The following is a 15645-nucleotide window of genomic DNA, read 5'->3' as shown; positions in this document are numbered from 1 at the left end:
CTGTCCACGGAACTTTTTGGGTGGAGGCGCTGGACCCGCCGTATGTTCTTGAACTTGCGAAGCTTGGGCTTGCGTATGGATCCCTGTTTTGTGTGTGTGTGTGTGTGTGTGTGTGTGTGTGTGTGTGTGTGTGTGTGTTAGATGGAGTCTTGCTCTTGTTGCCCAGGCCGGAGCGCAGTGGTGTAATCTCGGCTCACTGCAACCTCTGCTGCCTGGATTCAAGTGATTCTCCTGCCTCAGCCTCCTAAGTAACTGGGATTACAGGCACCAACCACCATGCCTGGCTAATTTTTGTATTTTTAGTAGAGACGGGGATTCACCATCCTGGCCGGGCTGGTCTCGAACTCCTGACCTCATGATCTACCCGCCTCAGCCTCTCAAAGTGCTGGGATTACAGGCGTGAGCCACTGTGCCCGACCAAGGCTGGTTTTAAGTTGCAGATTCCTGGGCCCTGCTTCGCACTGGGAGAAACTGGGTTGGCCCTCAGATGTCAGGCCCTCAGATGTCAGAAACTTCAGAAAATGCTTCAGGACCTGGGGGTGTGTTTTTTCCCTGGGACAGGATCAGAGGAGCGATGTGAGGAGGGGGAAACTGAGGCACAGGGCGGTGAAGTCACTTGCCTGGCAAGTGAGAATGTCTGTACCAGGATTGAATGGGGGTCAGTTCGATTCAGAGCCGTCACCCTCAGGCCTGCAGTGACGCCCGGACAGAGTCCACCCCTGCCACTCTGTCCCGCTCAGCTCCTGAGCTCCTCCCGGGTCGCCGTAATCCAGCAACCTCAGGACTGCCGCAGAACATGAAGCCCGAGGCTTCCCCGGGGAACAGCTTGGAGCCGAGTTGGGGTTTATATAGTGGCTCCCAAAATATCTGGCCGCTGATAGGCTGAGCCGGGTGCGGGTGCGGCTGACCCATGCCGCGCTTCCTGTCCTGCCAAGATGTTTCCTGCCGATAGCCGGGCCCAGCGGCCTTATCTGTGACCTCGGGGACACCCAGGGGACAGGCTGTCCTGGCCTGGGCAGGGGCTGCAGGGAACCAGGAGGGGGTCAGGGCACAGGTAGTGGGTTCTCCATACACATGTTTTGGAAGGAGCACTGGACTTGGAGTCTGGCTGCCCAATAGTTGAAAATTGGCTCTGGGTCTAAACAGCTGTCACCCCAGGGAAGTTGAGCCCCTCTAGAAATCTCAGTCCCTTATCTATCAAGGGGCGGGGGGTCCTGGGGTCTCCATTTTATTTATTTTTTTATTTTTATTTTTATTTCGGGATGGAGTTTTGCTCTTCTTGCCCAGGCTGGAGTGCAATGACGCGATCTCAGATCACTGCAACCTCTGCCTCCCAGGTTCAAGCGCCTCTCCTGTCTCAGCCTCCCAAGTAGCTGGGATTACAGGCGTGCGCCACCACTCCTGGTTAATTTTTGTATTTTTAATAGAGACGGGGTTTCACCATGTTGGCCAGTCTGGTCTTGAACTCCTGACCTCAGGTGATCCACCCACCTCAGCCTCGCAAACTGCTAGGATTATAGACGTGAGCCACTGCGCCTGGCCTGGCACCTCCATTTTATAAAACACTTGCCATCCCCTTGTGTCCCCTAGCCCAGTCTGGGAGCCCCCAGTCTCGGGGAGACAGAGCTGGACACAGATGGCCACAGCCTGCAGAGTCAGGGCTCAGTTGGAAGGTGGGTGGGGATGAGAGAATTCAGACCATCTGGTCTGCAGCAGCTGCCTGGAGGAGGGACATCACAGTTGGGGTTTAATGATATGTAGGAGCTCTCTAGGCAAATGACGTGGAAGGGATGACCAGGCTGAGGGAACAGCATGTGTGAATGCTTGGAGTCAGAGTGTCACTATCTCCATTTCACAGAGAAGAAACCTGAGATTCCAAGAGAAACTGATTTTGTGGCTCTGAAACCTGGCTCTTTCCTCTGCACCTGCTGACCAAGATCTCAACTTCTGGAAGAGGACACGTTAAGGACTTCAGATGTACCCCACGATCTGAACAATTATATTTTTTATTTCAAAATGATGTTATCACAACCCAAATAGTGAAATTAACAGTATATAATAAATTACATGCATCTACATCTGTATATGTCTATGTATACATATGCACACATCTTAAGTTATAGGAAAGAGTTTATTTTGGCAGATAATGTGAAACAAAATTAAAGTAGCATGCAAGAGTAACACAACTCAACTTCCTTTTTTTTTTTTTTTTTTGAGATGGAGTCTTGCTCTTGTCGCCCAGGCTGGAGTGCAGTGGCGTGATCTCAGCTCACTGCAACTGCCGCCTCTCGGGTTCAAGCTATTCTTCTGCCTCAGCCTCCCAAGTAGCTGGGACTACAGGAGCCTGCCACCACACCTGGCTAATTTTTGTATTTTTAGTAGATACGGGGTTTCACCATGTCGGCCAGGCTGTTCTCAAACTCCTGACCTCAGGTGATCCACCCGCCTCTTCCTCCCAAAGTGCTGGGATTACAGATGTGAGCCACTACGCCCGGACTCAACATCCTTAATGTGGTATAAGTGTGGCACATTTTCTTGACTTCCTATGTTCTGCAAAATCATCATACCCACACTTCTTTATCTAACGGATATGCTGAAATTTAACATTACACCATTCGCTTACATTTTGATTCTCTTTCTCTCTATTTTTTTTTTTTTTTTTTTTACAAAACAGGGTCGGTCTCACTCTGTCACCCAGGCTGGAGTGCAGAGGTGCTACCATAGCTCACTGCAGTTTCTAACTGCCAGCTCAAGCAACCCTCCCACCTCCACCCCTGCTAGTAGCTGGGACCACAGTCATGCACCACCATGCCTGGTTAATTAACTTATTTATTTATTTATTTATTTATTTATTTATTTATTTATTTATTTTAGAGATGGGGGTCTCACTATGTTGCCCAGGCTGGTCTCAAACTCCTACTCAAGTGATACTCCTGCCTCGGCCTCCCAAAGTGCTGAGATTACAGGTGTGGTGTCACTGCACCCAGCCCCTGTGCTCTGATACTAAAAGGAGTTTTCAGTCGGGTGCAGTGGCTTCCTGCCTGTAATCCCAGCACTTTTGGAGGGTGAGGCAGAAGGATCACTGGAAGACAGGAGTTTGAGACCAGCCTGGCCTGGACAACAAAGTGAGAACCCATCTCTACAAAAAGTAAAAAATTAGCTGGGCGTGGTGGCACGTGTGCCTGCGATCCCAGCTTTTCAGGAGGCTAAGGTGGGAGGATCACTCGAGCCCGGGAGGCTGAAGCTACAGTGAGCTATGATCTCACCACTGCACTCCAGCCTGGGCAACAGAGTGAGATCCTTTTTTTTTTTTTTTGAGACGGAGCTTCACTCTTGTTGCCCAGGCTAGAGTGCAATGGTGCAATCTTGGCTCACTGCAACCTCCGCCTCCTGGGTTCAAGTGATTATCCTGCCTCACCCTCCTGAGTAGCTGGGATTACAGGCATGCACCATCACGCCCAGCTAATTTTATATTTTTAGTACGGACGGGGTTTCACCATGTTGGTCAGTCTGGTCTTGAACTGACCTCAGGTGATCCACCCACCTCGGCCTCCCAAAGTGTTGGGATTACAGGTGTGAGCCACCGTGCCCGGTCGGTATCCGGTCTTTAAAAAGGCAGGGGAGGGGATTCACCCTTTTCTCTAGCAGCGGCTCACGCCTGTAATCCCAGCACTTTGGGAGGCGAGGCGGGTGGATCATGACGTCAGGAGTTCAAGACCAGCCTGACTAAGATGGTGAGACCCCCCCCCCGTCTCTACTAAAAATACAAAAAAATTAGCAGGGTGTGGTGGTGGGTGCCTGTAATCCCAGTTCTCAGGAGGCTGAGGCAGAGAATTGCTTGAACCTGGGAGGCTGAGGTTGCAGTGAGCCGAGATGGCACCACTGCACTCCAGCCTGGGTGACAGAGCGAGACTCCGTCTCAAAAAAAAAAAAAAAGGCCGGGCGCGGTGGCTCAAGCCTGTAATCCCAGCACTTTGGGAGGCCGAGGCGGGCGGATCACAAGGTCAGGAGATCGAGACCACGGTGAAACCCCGTCTCTACTAAAAATACAAAAAAAAAATTAGCCGGGCGAGGTGGCGGGCGCCTGTAGTCCCAGCTACTCAGGAGGCTGAGGCAGGAGAATGGCGGGAACCCGGGAGGCGGAGCTTGCAGTGAGCCGAGTCGCGCCACTGCACTCCAGCCTGGGCAACAGCGTGAGACTCCGTCTCAAAAAAAAAAAAAAAAAAAAAAGCAGGGGAGAGGGTTCACCTTTTACTCTCATCAGCCCAAGTTCAGGGACCAAAAGGGTCCTTGGGAGCCAGTGGCCGGTGCTGGGAGCCTGGCAGCAGCCACGCAGAGAGGGGAAGCCAGAGGCCACTCCCAAGGTTCCAGGTGGGTCTGAAACTGGATCCCCTGTCCCGCCTGCCCCGTGACCTCAGGGAGGTCCTTGTGTCCTCCAGCTCAGTCCTGCTTTGGGACTCAGGACTGTGACCCAAAGGAGCCAGGCTTTGAGACGTTCTGAGGTTGTCCTTACCTTCCCTCCCACCAGAGGGGCTAAAGTTTCCCGGGATAGTTCAGCCTCTGCCGACGCACCCATGCCCCATTCTTTGGCTTCGGTTTGGGGGTTTTGAGCTGCAACATAGGGAGGGGCTGAGGGGTGAGGGGTGAGGGAAAACTGTTGGTTTGGGTTTCCCGCTCTTTCTCTCTGTTTTTTTTTTTGTTTGTTTTTTGAGAGATTCTTGCTCTGTCACTCCGGCTGGAGCACAGCGGCGCGATATTGGCTCACTGCAATCTCCACCTCCCAGGTTCAAGTGATTCTTCTGTCTCAGCCTCCCGAGTAGCTGGGATTACACGTGCCCAACACCATGACTGGCTAATTTTTGTATTTTTAGTAGAGACGGGGTTTTGTGAGGCTGGTCTCGAATTCCTGACCTCAAGTGATCTGCCCACCTCTGCCTCCCAAAGTGCTGGGATTACAGGTGTGAGCCACCGCGCCCAGCCAGTTTGGTTTTTTAATGTTTTTCGAGTCATGGGCATAATGTGGAATTCCTTTTTTTCAATAAATCAGAGCCTCCCTCCAAGGGCCTGAGTTACTTGGGTCTCCTGGTCATAGAACACAAAAAGTGTGTTGGAGGAACCAAACAAATCCTTGCACACACACACACACACATACAGACACACATACAGACACACACACCCAGACACACGCAGACACACACACACAGACACACACACTCACATAGACACACATGCAGATACACACACACTCACAGACACAGACACACACACACATAGACACACAGACACACACAGACACACACACATAGACACACACACAGACACACATACAGACACACACACACAGACACACATAGACACACAGACACACACAGATACACAGACACACACACACAGACACACATACACACAGACACACAGACACACACATACACACAGACACACACATACAGCAGCGCTGTTCACAATAACCCCAAAGTGGAAGCAACTCAAGTGTCCATTAACAGGTGAACGGAGCAACACAACATGTTTCATCCACACAACGGAATACAATGCAGCCATGAGAAGGAAGGAAGGAAGCGCTGCTCCATGCTACAGCATGAGCCCCCCAAAACACAGTGCTGAGTGAGAGAAGCCAGACACAAAAAGCCACACGGTGTAGGATTCCACTGATATAAAATGTCCAGAACCGGCAAATCTATAGAGACAGGAAGCAGATGAGTGGCTGCCAGGGGCTGGGGGAGGGGAATGGGGAACGGCTACCGATGGGGACGGGGTCTCCTTTGGAAGTGGAGGTCATGGTTGGACAACATTGTCAATGTACTGAATGCTACCAAATTGTTCACTTTAAAAGCAGTGAACTTTATGTTATATTATGTAGATCTCCCGGCCTGCTGGAGCCCCTCCTGCACACATCTCCCAAGCCCCCTCATAGAACCCTCCTGTGAGGTAGGAGAATCGCTTGAACCTGAGAGGCAGAGGTTTCAGTGAGCTGAGATCATGCCATTGCACTCCAGCCTGGGTGACAGAGCAAGACTCTATCTCAAAAAAAAAAAAAAAAAAGAAAGAAAAAGAAAAAAAAGAAGAAGAAGAAGAAAGCCAGGTGCAGTGACTCATGCCTGAAATGCCAGCACTTTGGGAGGCTGAGGCTGGCAGATCACTTGAGGTCAGGGGTTCGAGACCAGCCTGGCCAACATGGTGAAACCCCATCTCTACTAAAAATACAAAAGTTAGCCAGGTGTGGTAGCACACACCTATAATCCCAGCTACTAGGGAGACTGAGGCAGGAGAATTGCTTGAACTCAGGAGGTGGAGGTTGTAGTGAGCTGAGATTGCGCCACTGTACTCCAGCCTAGGTGACAGAGTGAGACTCTCAAAAAAAAAAAAAAAAAAAGAACCCTTCTCCCTCCTTTGAGGTAGGTAAAGGCTGGCGAGTGGCTGAGCGTGGGTAGTACTCAGGTCCGGCTGGCTCCAGCGCCTGAGTGCTCAGTGCCACACACGCCCCTCTTAGTGCCCTTCTTAGTGGCCCTGCTCTTCCTGTGCAGTGGCATGGTGGGGGCTGCAATGTGACTGCACGCCTCCACACACACCCACTCACGTGGCCGGCCTCCTGCTGCCCAGGGCCTTCTGGGAACTGTGCAGGTGCAACCTGTTTCTCTTGGAATGGAACGGAGCCAGGGGTGGGATGGGAAATGCGCTCAGCTCAGCGTCAGGGCAGGCGGCGCGGGAGAGGGGCCCTGCAGGAACTGCTGTGGGGATGGGAATGTTCTGGGCTGCGGGGAGGCTCCTAGACTGTTGTCTCGGGAGCTGGCACGTGCCAGTCCTTACCGTGTGTCCCCGCCACGTGAAGGTCCTGGCTCCAGCTCATTCCCGACTATTCAGAGCTTGGGGACATTGCCTCTGCTCTCTGACCTCAGTTTTCTTCTGCAAAAATGGGCTTTTTTTTTTTTTTTTTGAGACAGTGTCTTGTTCTGTCGCCCAGGCTGGAGTGCAGTGGCGTGATGTTGGCTCACTGCAACCTCCACCTTCTGGGTTCAAGCGATGTATGTGTATGCCTGTGTTGTATGCATGGTGTCTGTGTGTCTCTGTGACTGTTGTATGTGTGTGTCTCTGTGCATGTTGTGTGTCTCTGTGTGTGTCTGTGTGTTGTGTGTGTAGTGTTTTGTGTGTCTGTGTGTGTTGTGCTTTGCGTGCATCTATGTGTTATATCTGCGTTGCACATGTATTGTGTGTCTGTACGCTGTCTCTCTGTGTTGTGTGTCATTGTATTTGATGTGTGTGTGTTGTATGTGTGCATCTGTTTTGTGTGTGTCTCTGTGTTGTACGTGTGTGTCGTATGTGTGTCTGTCATGGGTTTCTGTGTGTCTCTCTATGTTGTGTGTCTCTGTGCATGTGTCTGTGTGTGTTGTACGTGTGTGTTGTGTGTGTCGTATGTGTGTCTGTCATGGCTTTCTGTGTGTCTCTGTGTGTTGTGTGTCTCTGTGTGTGTGTTTGTGTGTGTTGTATGTGTGTTTCTGTGTGTCTCTCTGTGTGTTGTGTGTCTCTGTGTGTGTCTGTCTCTATGTTGTGTGTAGTTGTGTTTGATGTGCATGTGTTAGGTGTGTGTCTCTGTGTTGTATGTGTATGGTGTGTGGTGTCTGTGTGTGTCTGTCTCTGTGTGTTGTGTGTGTGTGTATTCGTGTGTGTGTGTGTGTGTGTGTTGTCTGTGTGTGTGTGTATTCATGTATGTGTGTGTGTGTGTGTTGTGTGTGTGTGTTGTGTGTGTTTTCTGTATGTCTCTCTGTATATTGTGTGTCTCTGTGTGCAGGTGTGTGTGCCTGTGCGTGTCGTGCGTGTCCGTGTGCATGCTCTGCCCGTGTGCACACACGCGCCAATGTGGCATTTTTGAGGAACTGAATCCTCGGTCAGATGTGTACGCTGCCCAGAGGGTGTGGGGCCCCCTCCACGCCACCCTCACCCCATGACATCCCCACGCCCACAGCTCTGCTGGCCTCAGCCTCTTCCACTCTCTCTAGCTGCACCCAAATCCCACAATCCTCTCCCCACCCGCTCTCCAGTGGGGCCCCACCACTGCTCCCTGCTCCCACGCTGGCGTCCTGACCTCCCTCCTGCCTGGGCTCCTCCCTCTCCTATCGGTGGCCAGAGGCGGCCTTGACGCCCAGAACCCCCTGTAGCTCTCCCGTGCCCTCCTCACAGCCCCAACCCCTCTACAGGGCCCCTTCTCCAGGGACTTGGGGTCTCCATCCTGCTGTGTCCTCGCCTCCCCTCCTGTGCCTGCCCGCCCGACGCCCCAAGTGCCATGTGGTGACTGTCGAGATCATCTGTCCCCCACCCCATGGCTCCCCGGGACTGGGGTTTTGTCTGCCTCTGTCAGTTGAGTCTCTGTACACAGCAGGTGCTCCATAAATACCCAAACGAATGAATGAATGAGGGTCAGGAGTGGGGCTGGAGAGTTCAGGGGACACTCAGACTGGGCAGAGACTTGCCTGCGGACCTGGACGGGGCCTGAGCACCGAGAAGGTGCCCAAATGCTTTCAGCAAGCACCGTGGGTCTCAGAAGCGTCCCTGGGGTGTGAGTTGGACAAAAGGGTGAGCACCAAAGAAAGTGAGCTGGCCGGGCTTGATGGCTCACGCCTGTAATCCCAGCACTTTGGGAGGCCGAGGCGGGCGGATCATTTGTTTTTTTTTTTTTTTTTTTTTTTTTTGAGACGGAGTCTGGCTCTGTCATCCAGGCTGGAGTGCAGTGGCGCGATCTCGGCTCACTGCAAGCTCCGCCTCCCGGGTTTACGCCATTCTCCTGCCTCAGCCTCCAGAGTAGCTGGGACTACAGGCGCCCGCCACCTCGCCCGGCTAGTTTTTTGTATTTTTAGTAGAGACGGGGTTTCACCGTGTTAGCCAGGATGGTCTCGATCTCCTGACCTCGTGATCCGCCCGTCTCGGCCTCCCAAAGTGCTGGGATTACAGGCTTGAGCCACCGCGCCCGGCCATAGTCAGGAGTTTGAGACCAGCCTGGCCAACATGGAGAAACCCCATCTCTACTAAAAATACAAAATAAATACGTAAATAAATAAAAATAGCTGGGCATGGTGGTGCATGCCTGTTGTCCCACCTACTAGGGAGGCCGAGGCAGGAGAATTGCTTGAACCTGGGAGGCGGAGGTTGCAGTGAGCCAAGATCGCTCCACTGCACTCCAGTCTGGGCAAGAGAGCAAGACTCTAGTTCAAAAAAAAAAAAAAAGAAAAAAAGAAAAGGAAGAGAGCAGTGAGGCTTTCATGACAAAGCACAGCTCTGAATAGTCAGGGATAAGCCAGAGGCAGGACCTTCCTGGGAGATCAGGGAGGGCTGCCTGGAGGAGGGGTCATCAGAGTTGGGCTTTGTAAGATGAGCTGGAGCTTGCCAGAAGAATCTGAGTGGCGGGGGAGGGGTCCTCTAATTGAAGGACACACCCACTAACTTCCTCCAGCCTGAGCCCACAGCAGCTCCAAAAAGAGAGATGGGTCACCCCTTTTTCTTTTCTTTTTTTTTTTTTTTTAGATGGAGTCTCGCTCTGCCCAGGCTGGAGTGCCATGGCTTAATCTCGGCTCACTGCAAGCTCCGCCTCCCGGGTTCATGCCATTCTCCTGCCTCAGTCTCCTGAGTAGCTGGGACTACAGGCGCCCGCCACTACACCCGGCTAATTTTTTGTATTTTTAGTAGAGATGGGGATTCACCATGTTAGCCAGAATGGTCTCGATCTCCTGACCTCGTGATCCGCCCGCCTCGGCCTCCCGAAGTGCTGGGATTACAGGTGTGAGCCATGGCGCCCAGCCCCTTTTTCTGTTTTTACAGTCTCTAAAACAAAAACTATTTGGACGGCACTTTATTATTTATTTATTTATTTTGAGACAGAGTTTTACTCTTGTTGCCCAGGCTGGAGTGCAATGGTGTGATCTCCATTCACTGCAAACTCACTGCAACCACCACAACCAGCTAATTTTTGTATTTTTAGTAGAGACGGGGTTTCACCATGTTGGCCAGGCTGGTCTCGAACTCCTGATCTCAGGTGATCCATGCGCCTTGGCCTCCCACAGTGCTGGGATTACAAGCGTAAGCCACTATGTCTGATCTCGGCTCACTGCAAGGTCTGCCTCCCAGGTTCAAGTGATTCACCTGCCTCATCCTCCTGAGTAGCTGGGATTACAGGCACCCACCACCACCACACCCAGCTAATTTTTGTATTTTTAGTAGAGACGGGATTTCACCATGTTGGCCAGGCTGGTCTCAAACTCCTGATCTCAGGTGGTCGGCCTGCCTCGGCCTCCCAAAGTGCTGGGATTACAGGTGTGAGCCACCGCGCCCAGCCTGGGCAGCACTTTAAGTACACGAAGTATCAGTAGCATTCAAAGCGTGGGTGATGGGGACATCACACAGGTGTGGGCGGGCTGGGGTTGCCTTGGAAGGGGACTATGGTCAGCCAGGGTCGAGTAGGCTCTGGTGAGAGTGGCAGGTTGATGCAGAGGAAAGAGCTCAGAGAAAAGAACTTGCCTGAAATTTCCAGGCACTATATTCCCAGTTTGACCAGGGGCCTTATAAAACACACACACACACACACACACACACACACACACACACACACACACACACACACGCACACAGTGAAATTGTGAAATTCCTCAGAAAGTGAAGCCTAACATTACCATATGATCCAGAGATTCTATTCCTGGGTATATACCCGGAAGAATTGAAAGCAGATGTTTAAACAGACACTGGCGCGCGAAAGTTCATAGCATTGCTCACGATGTCTAAAAGGTGGAAACAGCCTTCATTTTTGCTGGCAGATGAACTGATAACACAGAACATGAGGTATCCGTGCAATGGGATATTATGCAGCCATAAAAAGGATTGAGGTGCTGATCCACGCTGCGACAAGGATGAACCTCAAAAACCTGATGTTGGCCAGGCACCATGGCTCATGCCTGCAATCTCAGCAGTTTGGGAGGCCAAGGCAGGCGGATCAGTTGAGGTCAGGAGTTCGAGACAAGCCTGGCCAATGTGGTGAAACCCCATCTCTACCAAACATACAAAAAATTAGTCGGGTGTGGTGGTGTAATCCCAGCTACCTGGGAGGTTGAGGCAGGAGAATCGCTTGAACCTGGGAGGCGGAGGTTGCAGTGAGCTGAGATCGTGCCACTGCTCTCCAGCCTGAGCAACAGAGTGAGAGTCCGTCTCAAAAAGCAAACAAACAAACAAACAAATAAATCCTCACAATGCTGAGTGACAGAAGCCAGACACAAAAGGCCACGTAGCGTGCGATTCCATTGATATGAAATGCCCAGAACGGACAAATCCCTAGAGACATAAGGTAGCCTGGTGTTACCTGCAGCTGGGGAAGAGGAATGAGGGGTGACTGCTGATGGGGATGGGGTCTCATTTTGGGGTGATGGAAATGTTCTAGAATCAGATAGCGGTTGCACGACATTGCGAATGTCCTAAATGCCACTGAATTGTTCACTTTCAAATGGTTAACTGTGGCCAGGAGCGGTGGCTCACATCTGTAAGCCCAGCACTTTGGGAGGCCGAGGCGTGAGGATCGTTTGAACCCAGGAGTTCAAGACCAGCCCTGGCAACCTAGTGACACCCTGTCTCTACCAAAAACTACAAAAATTAGCCAGGCATGGTGGCATGCTCCTGTGGTCCCAGCTACTCAGAGGCGAGAGGATTGCTTGAGCCCAGGAGGTTGAGGCTGCAGTGAGCTGTGATCGCACCACTGCACTCCAGCCTGGGTGACAGAGTGACACCCTGTCTCAAATTAAAAATAAAACAAAATGGTTAACTATGTGTTACGTCAATTTCACCTCAATTTCAATAAACAACAGTGCACTGGCCATGTCAGGGTCTTTGTGTCATATAAAAGAACCTCGGTGCTTAGAACATCTGACCGGTTCTTAATTGGTTGACAAGTGATCTTTTTCTTCTTCTAGAGACTCTTCTAACAAAATGGCATGAAGAAACCCCAGTGGACAGAGAAACAGGCCCAGAGAGGGCAAGGAGCCTGCTCAAGGTTACACAGCATAGGGAGCCGGGTCTGTGGGGCACAGCTTCGAACACAGGGCTTCCCTGCCCACTCCAGGGCCAGGCCACTGGGCGTTTCCTCTTGTGGGGGGTAGTCTGAATTTGGGGGCCCCTGGATGAACCTGGGTGGGATCAGACCCAGTTCTCTATTGAATAGGGAACTGGAAGGAAGTGGGTGAGGGGCACTCGCCTGCTGTCCCCACACTGGGTCCCCAAGCCCCACCACAGAGGGCAGCTGGGGAGGATTCAGTGGGTAGCAGTGGTGTGTCAGGACCTGCCGGGTTCTGGTGCACAGAGGCCAGCTCCAGCCTCTCTCTGAGCCTCAGTTTCCCTGCGTGTGCAATGGGAGCTGCTGAAGCCAGGCAGTGATTGGGCCGCCTGTGTGAGCTGAGGCTCCTCATGGACAGAAGGATCAGTCTGAGCCTGGCTGCCCTGACTTGGTCCTACTAGCCAGGCCAGGGCTCCTAGCGTCCCTACCCACCCTCCATCTGTAGCTTCCCTGTCAATGGCCTGTGAGGAGGGGGAAGAGGTGTTGGACATTTCTGTGGCTTTTTTTTTTCTTGAGATAGAGTCTCACTCTGTCACCCAGGCTGGAGTGCAGTGGCATGGTCTCGGCTCAATGCAACTCACCTCCTGGTTTCAAGCGATTCTGCTGTCTCAGCCTCCTGAGTAGCTGGGACTACAGGCATGTGCCGCCACACCCAGCTATTTTTATTTTATTTTACATGCTTAGTAGAGACAGGGTTTCACCATGTTGGCCAGGCTGGTCTTGAACTCCTGACCTCAAGCGATCTGCCTGTCTCAGCCTCCCAGCCCCTGTGGCCTTTCTGAGCCTCATCTTCACCATCAGGCTGCAGGGGGGACGCTCAGGAAGGATAGCAGTGGTCTTGGGGTTGCTGTGCTCAGAGAGGGCTGGAGTCTCCCTCTTCCCAGGCCTGTCCCGCACACCTCTCTGTGGCCTGGCCCAGTGGGTCTCCAAGCCGTGATTTCTGACCCGTGGATGCCCCCTGGTGGTCATGGCTGGCAGAGCCTTGCATCCACAGATCCCAGTCCCAGCGCAGTCTGCTCTGGACACAGCGGTAACAAATCAGATGGGGTGGGGGTGTCCTTGTGGAACTTCTAGGCAGACCAGGGGTGTGCCGGCAAAACTGGAACAAATCACAGCTGCATGTATCGACAAGCTGGAGTGGCTGGAGGGAGGGGACATTTGAGTTGAGCAGTGAATTTCAAGGAGGCAGCGGAGGGAAGGGTGCACCAGGCAGAAGGCACTGCAACTGCAAATGCTCTGAGGTGAGAACAAGCTTGGGGCAAGGGGCGTGAGTGGCAGGTGAAGAGGGAGGAAAGGCGAGAGTGGAAGCCAGGGGAAGACCAGCTGGACCCCGAGGACAAGGAGCGGGGCCTTTACTCTGAGGGCACTGGAGAGCCATGGGAGGATTTTGAGCAGGGGAGGGGAATGACCTGAATTTACAATCTTTATTAAAAGATGGTCTTAGGCCATCCCAAACACGCTGATGATGGCTTTATCTTTTATTACATGGCCATGTAATTTTATCTTATTTTATTTTATTTATTTATTTATTTTTGAGACAGAGTCTCAAAAGCCACAAATAATCTATAATAAATCCAGAGAGGACATAAAAGAGAATATAGAAAGGACAAAACTAGAAAACAAAGTAAGATGGTAGATTTAAATTTAGATTTAAATGTAGATTAAGAGTGACTTGCTGAAAGTCATTGCCCCCATTATGTGTGCAAAGTTTAAAATTACATGAAACGGCCGGGCGCAGTGGCTCATGCCTGTAATCCCAGCACTTTGGGAGGCCGAGGCAGGTGGATCACAAGGTCAGGAGATCGAGACCATCCTGGCTAACACGGTGAAAATCTGTCTCTACTAAAACTACAAAAAATTAGGCGGGCATGGTGGCGGGCGCCTGTAGTCCTAGCTACTTGGGAGGCTGAGGCAGGAGAATGGCAGGAACCTGGGAGGCGGAGCTTGCAGTGAGCGGCGATTGCGTCACTGCACCCCAGCCTGGGCAACAGAGTGAGACTCTGTCTCAGAAAAAAAAAAAAAAAACAAAGAAAACAAAGAAAGTTACAATGCTACTAAAATAATAAAAATGTTTTAGCTCCCTTAGATAGTAAAATGCATACTTATCAAAATGCAGATGTGGCCAGGTGCAGTGGCTCATGCCTGTAATCCCAGCACTTTGGGAGGCTGAGGCGGGCGGATCACCTGAGGTCGGGAGTTCGAGACCAGCCTGACCAACATGGAGAAACCCCGTCTCTACTAAAAATACAAAGTTAGCTGGGTATGGTGGCGCATGCCTATAATCCCAGCTACTCGGGAGGCTGAGGCAAGAGAATAGCTTGAATCCGGGAGGCGGAGGTTGCAGTGAACAAAGATCATGCCATTACACTCCAGCCTGGGCAACAAGAGTGAAACTCCGTCTCAACAACAACAACAATGACGACAACGTAGATTTTATCCATGTTATTTATTCTCCTCCCAGACAGTCATGAACTTGGAACATTTTAACTCAGTTTACTCCTTGCAGATTTTTTTTTCCTGTCGTATAATTCTGTCACTTAAAAAAAACTCCAGAAACTGTTTATGCAATCTATATTTGTCTAGATTTTCTCATGCATTTTCTACTTCTTTGCTTTTATTTCTTCTTGCATTATGCTCTTCCCTCTGAGATCACTTTCTTTGTGCCTGAACTGAATACACTGTTTACAATTTTCTTTAGTGTTAGTCTGCTGCTGGCAAACTCTTTTGTTATTTGTCTGCAAAATGTTTTTACTGTAACCTCATTCTTGAAATACTTTTGTTGGGTCTATGATTTGGGTTGGTGGTTTTTTTTTAGCATGTTGAAAATGTCACCCACCTGTTTTCTGGGTTCCTTTGAAAAGCCAGCTGTCTGTCTGTCTGGTTTTCATATTTGAAGGTGATGTGTCTTTACCTCTGGCTGCTTTAAGTATCTTTTGCCTTCTTCTCCCTTTGTAAATGTTTTTGCTGAAGTGTAACATATATACAAGAGTGTGCAAGTCATCAATGCGTGATGAATTCTCGAGAGCACACCAATGTCACCTGCCTCCAGATTGAAAAATATTCTCTAATTATTTATTTGGAGACAGATTCTTGGTCTGTTGCCCAGGCTGGAGTGCAGTGGTGTAATCTCAGCTCACTGAGACCTCTGCCTCCGGGGTTCAAGCCATTCTTGTGCCTCTGCCTCCTGGGTAGCTGGGATTTACAGGCGTGCGCCACCACACCTGGCTAATTTTTGTATTTTTAGTAGAGGTGGGTTTTCGCCATGTTGGCCAGGCTGGTCGCGAACTCCTGAGCTCAAGTGATCCACCTGCTTCAGCCTCCTAAAGTGCTGGGATTATAGACATGAGCCACCACACCTGGCCATTCTCTAATATTTTCTAACTTCCATTATATTTTCTTCTTTGACACACGGTGATTGAGAAGTGTGCTTTAAAATCTCTCATATTGGCTGGGCGTGGAGACTCACACCTGTAATTCCAGCACTGTGGAGGCTGAGGTGGGCGGATCACTTGAGCCCAAGTTCAAGACCAGCCTGGTCAACATGGCAA

This window comes from Macaca nemestrina, chromosome 20, assembly GCF_043159975.1.
Source record: "Macaca nemestrina isolate mMacNem1 chromosome 20, mMacNem.hap1, whole genome shotgun sequence".
NCBI lineage: Eukaryota > Metazoa > Chordata > Mammalia > Primates > Cercopithecidae > Macaca > Macaca nemestrina.
This window is presented reverse-complemented; position numbering follows the sequence as displayed.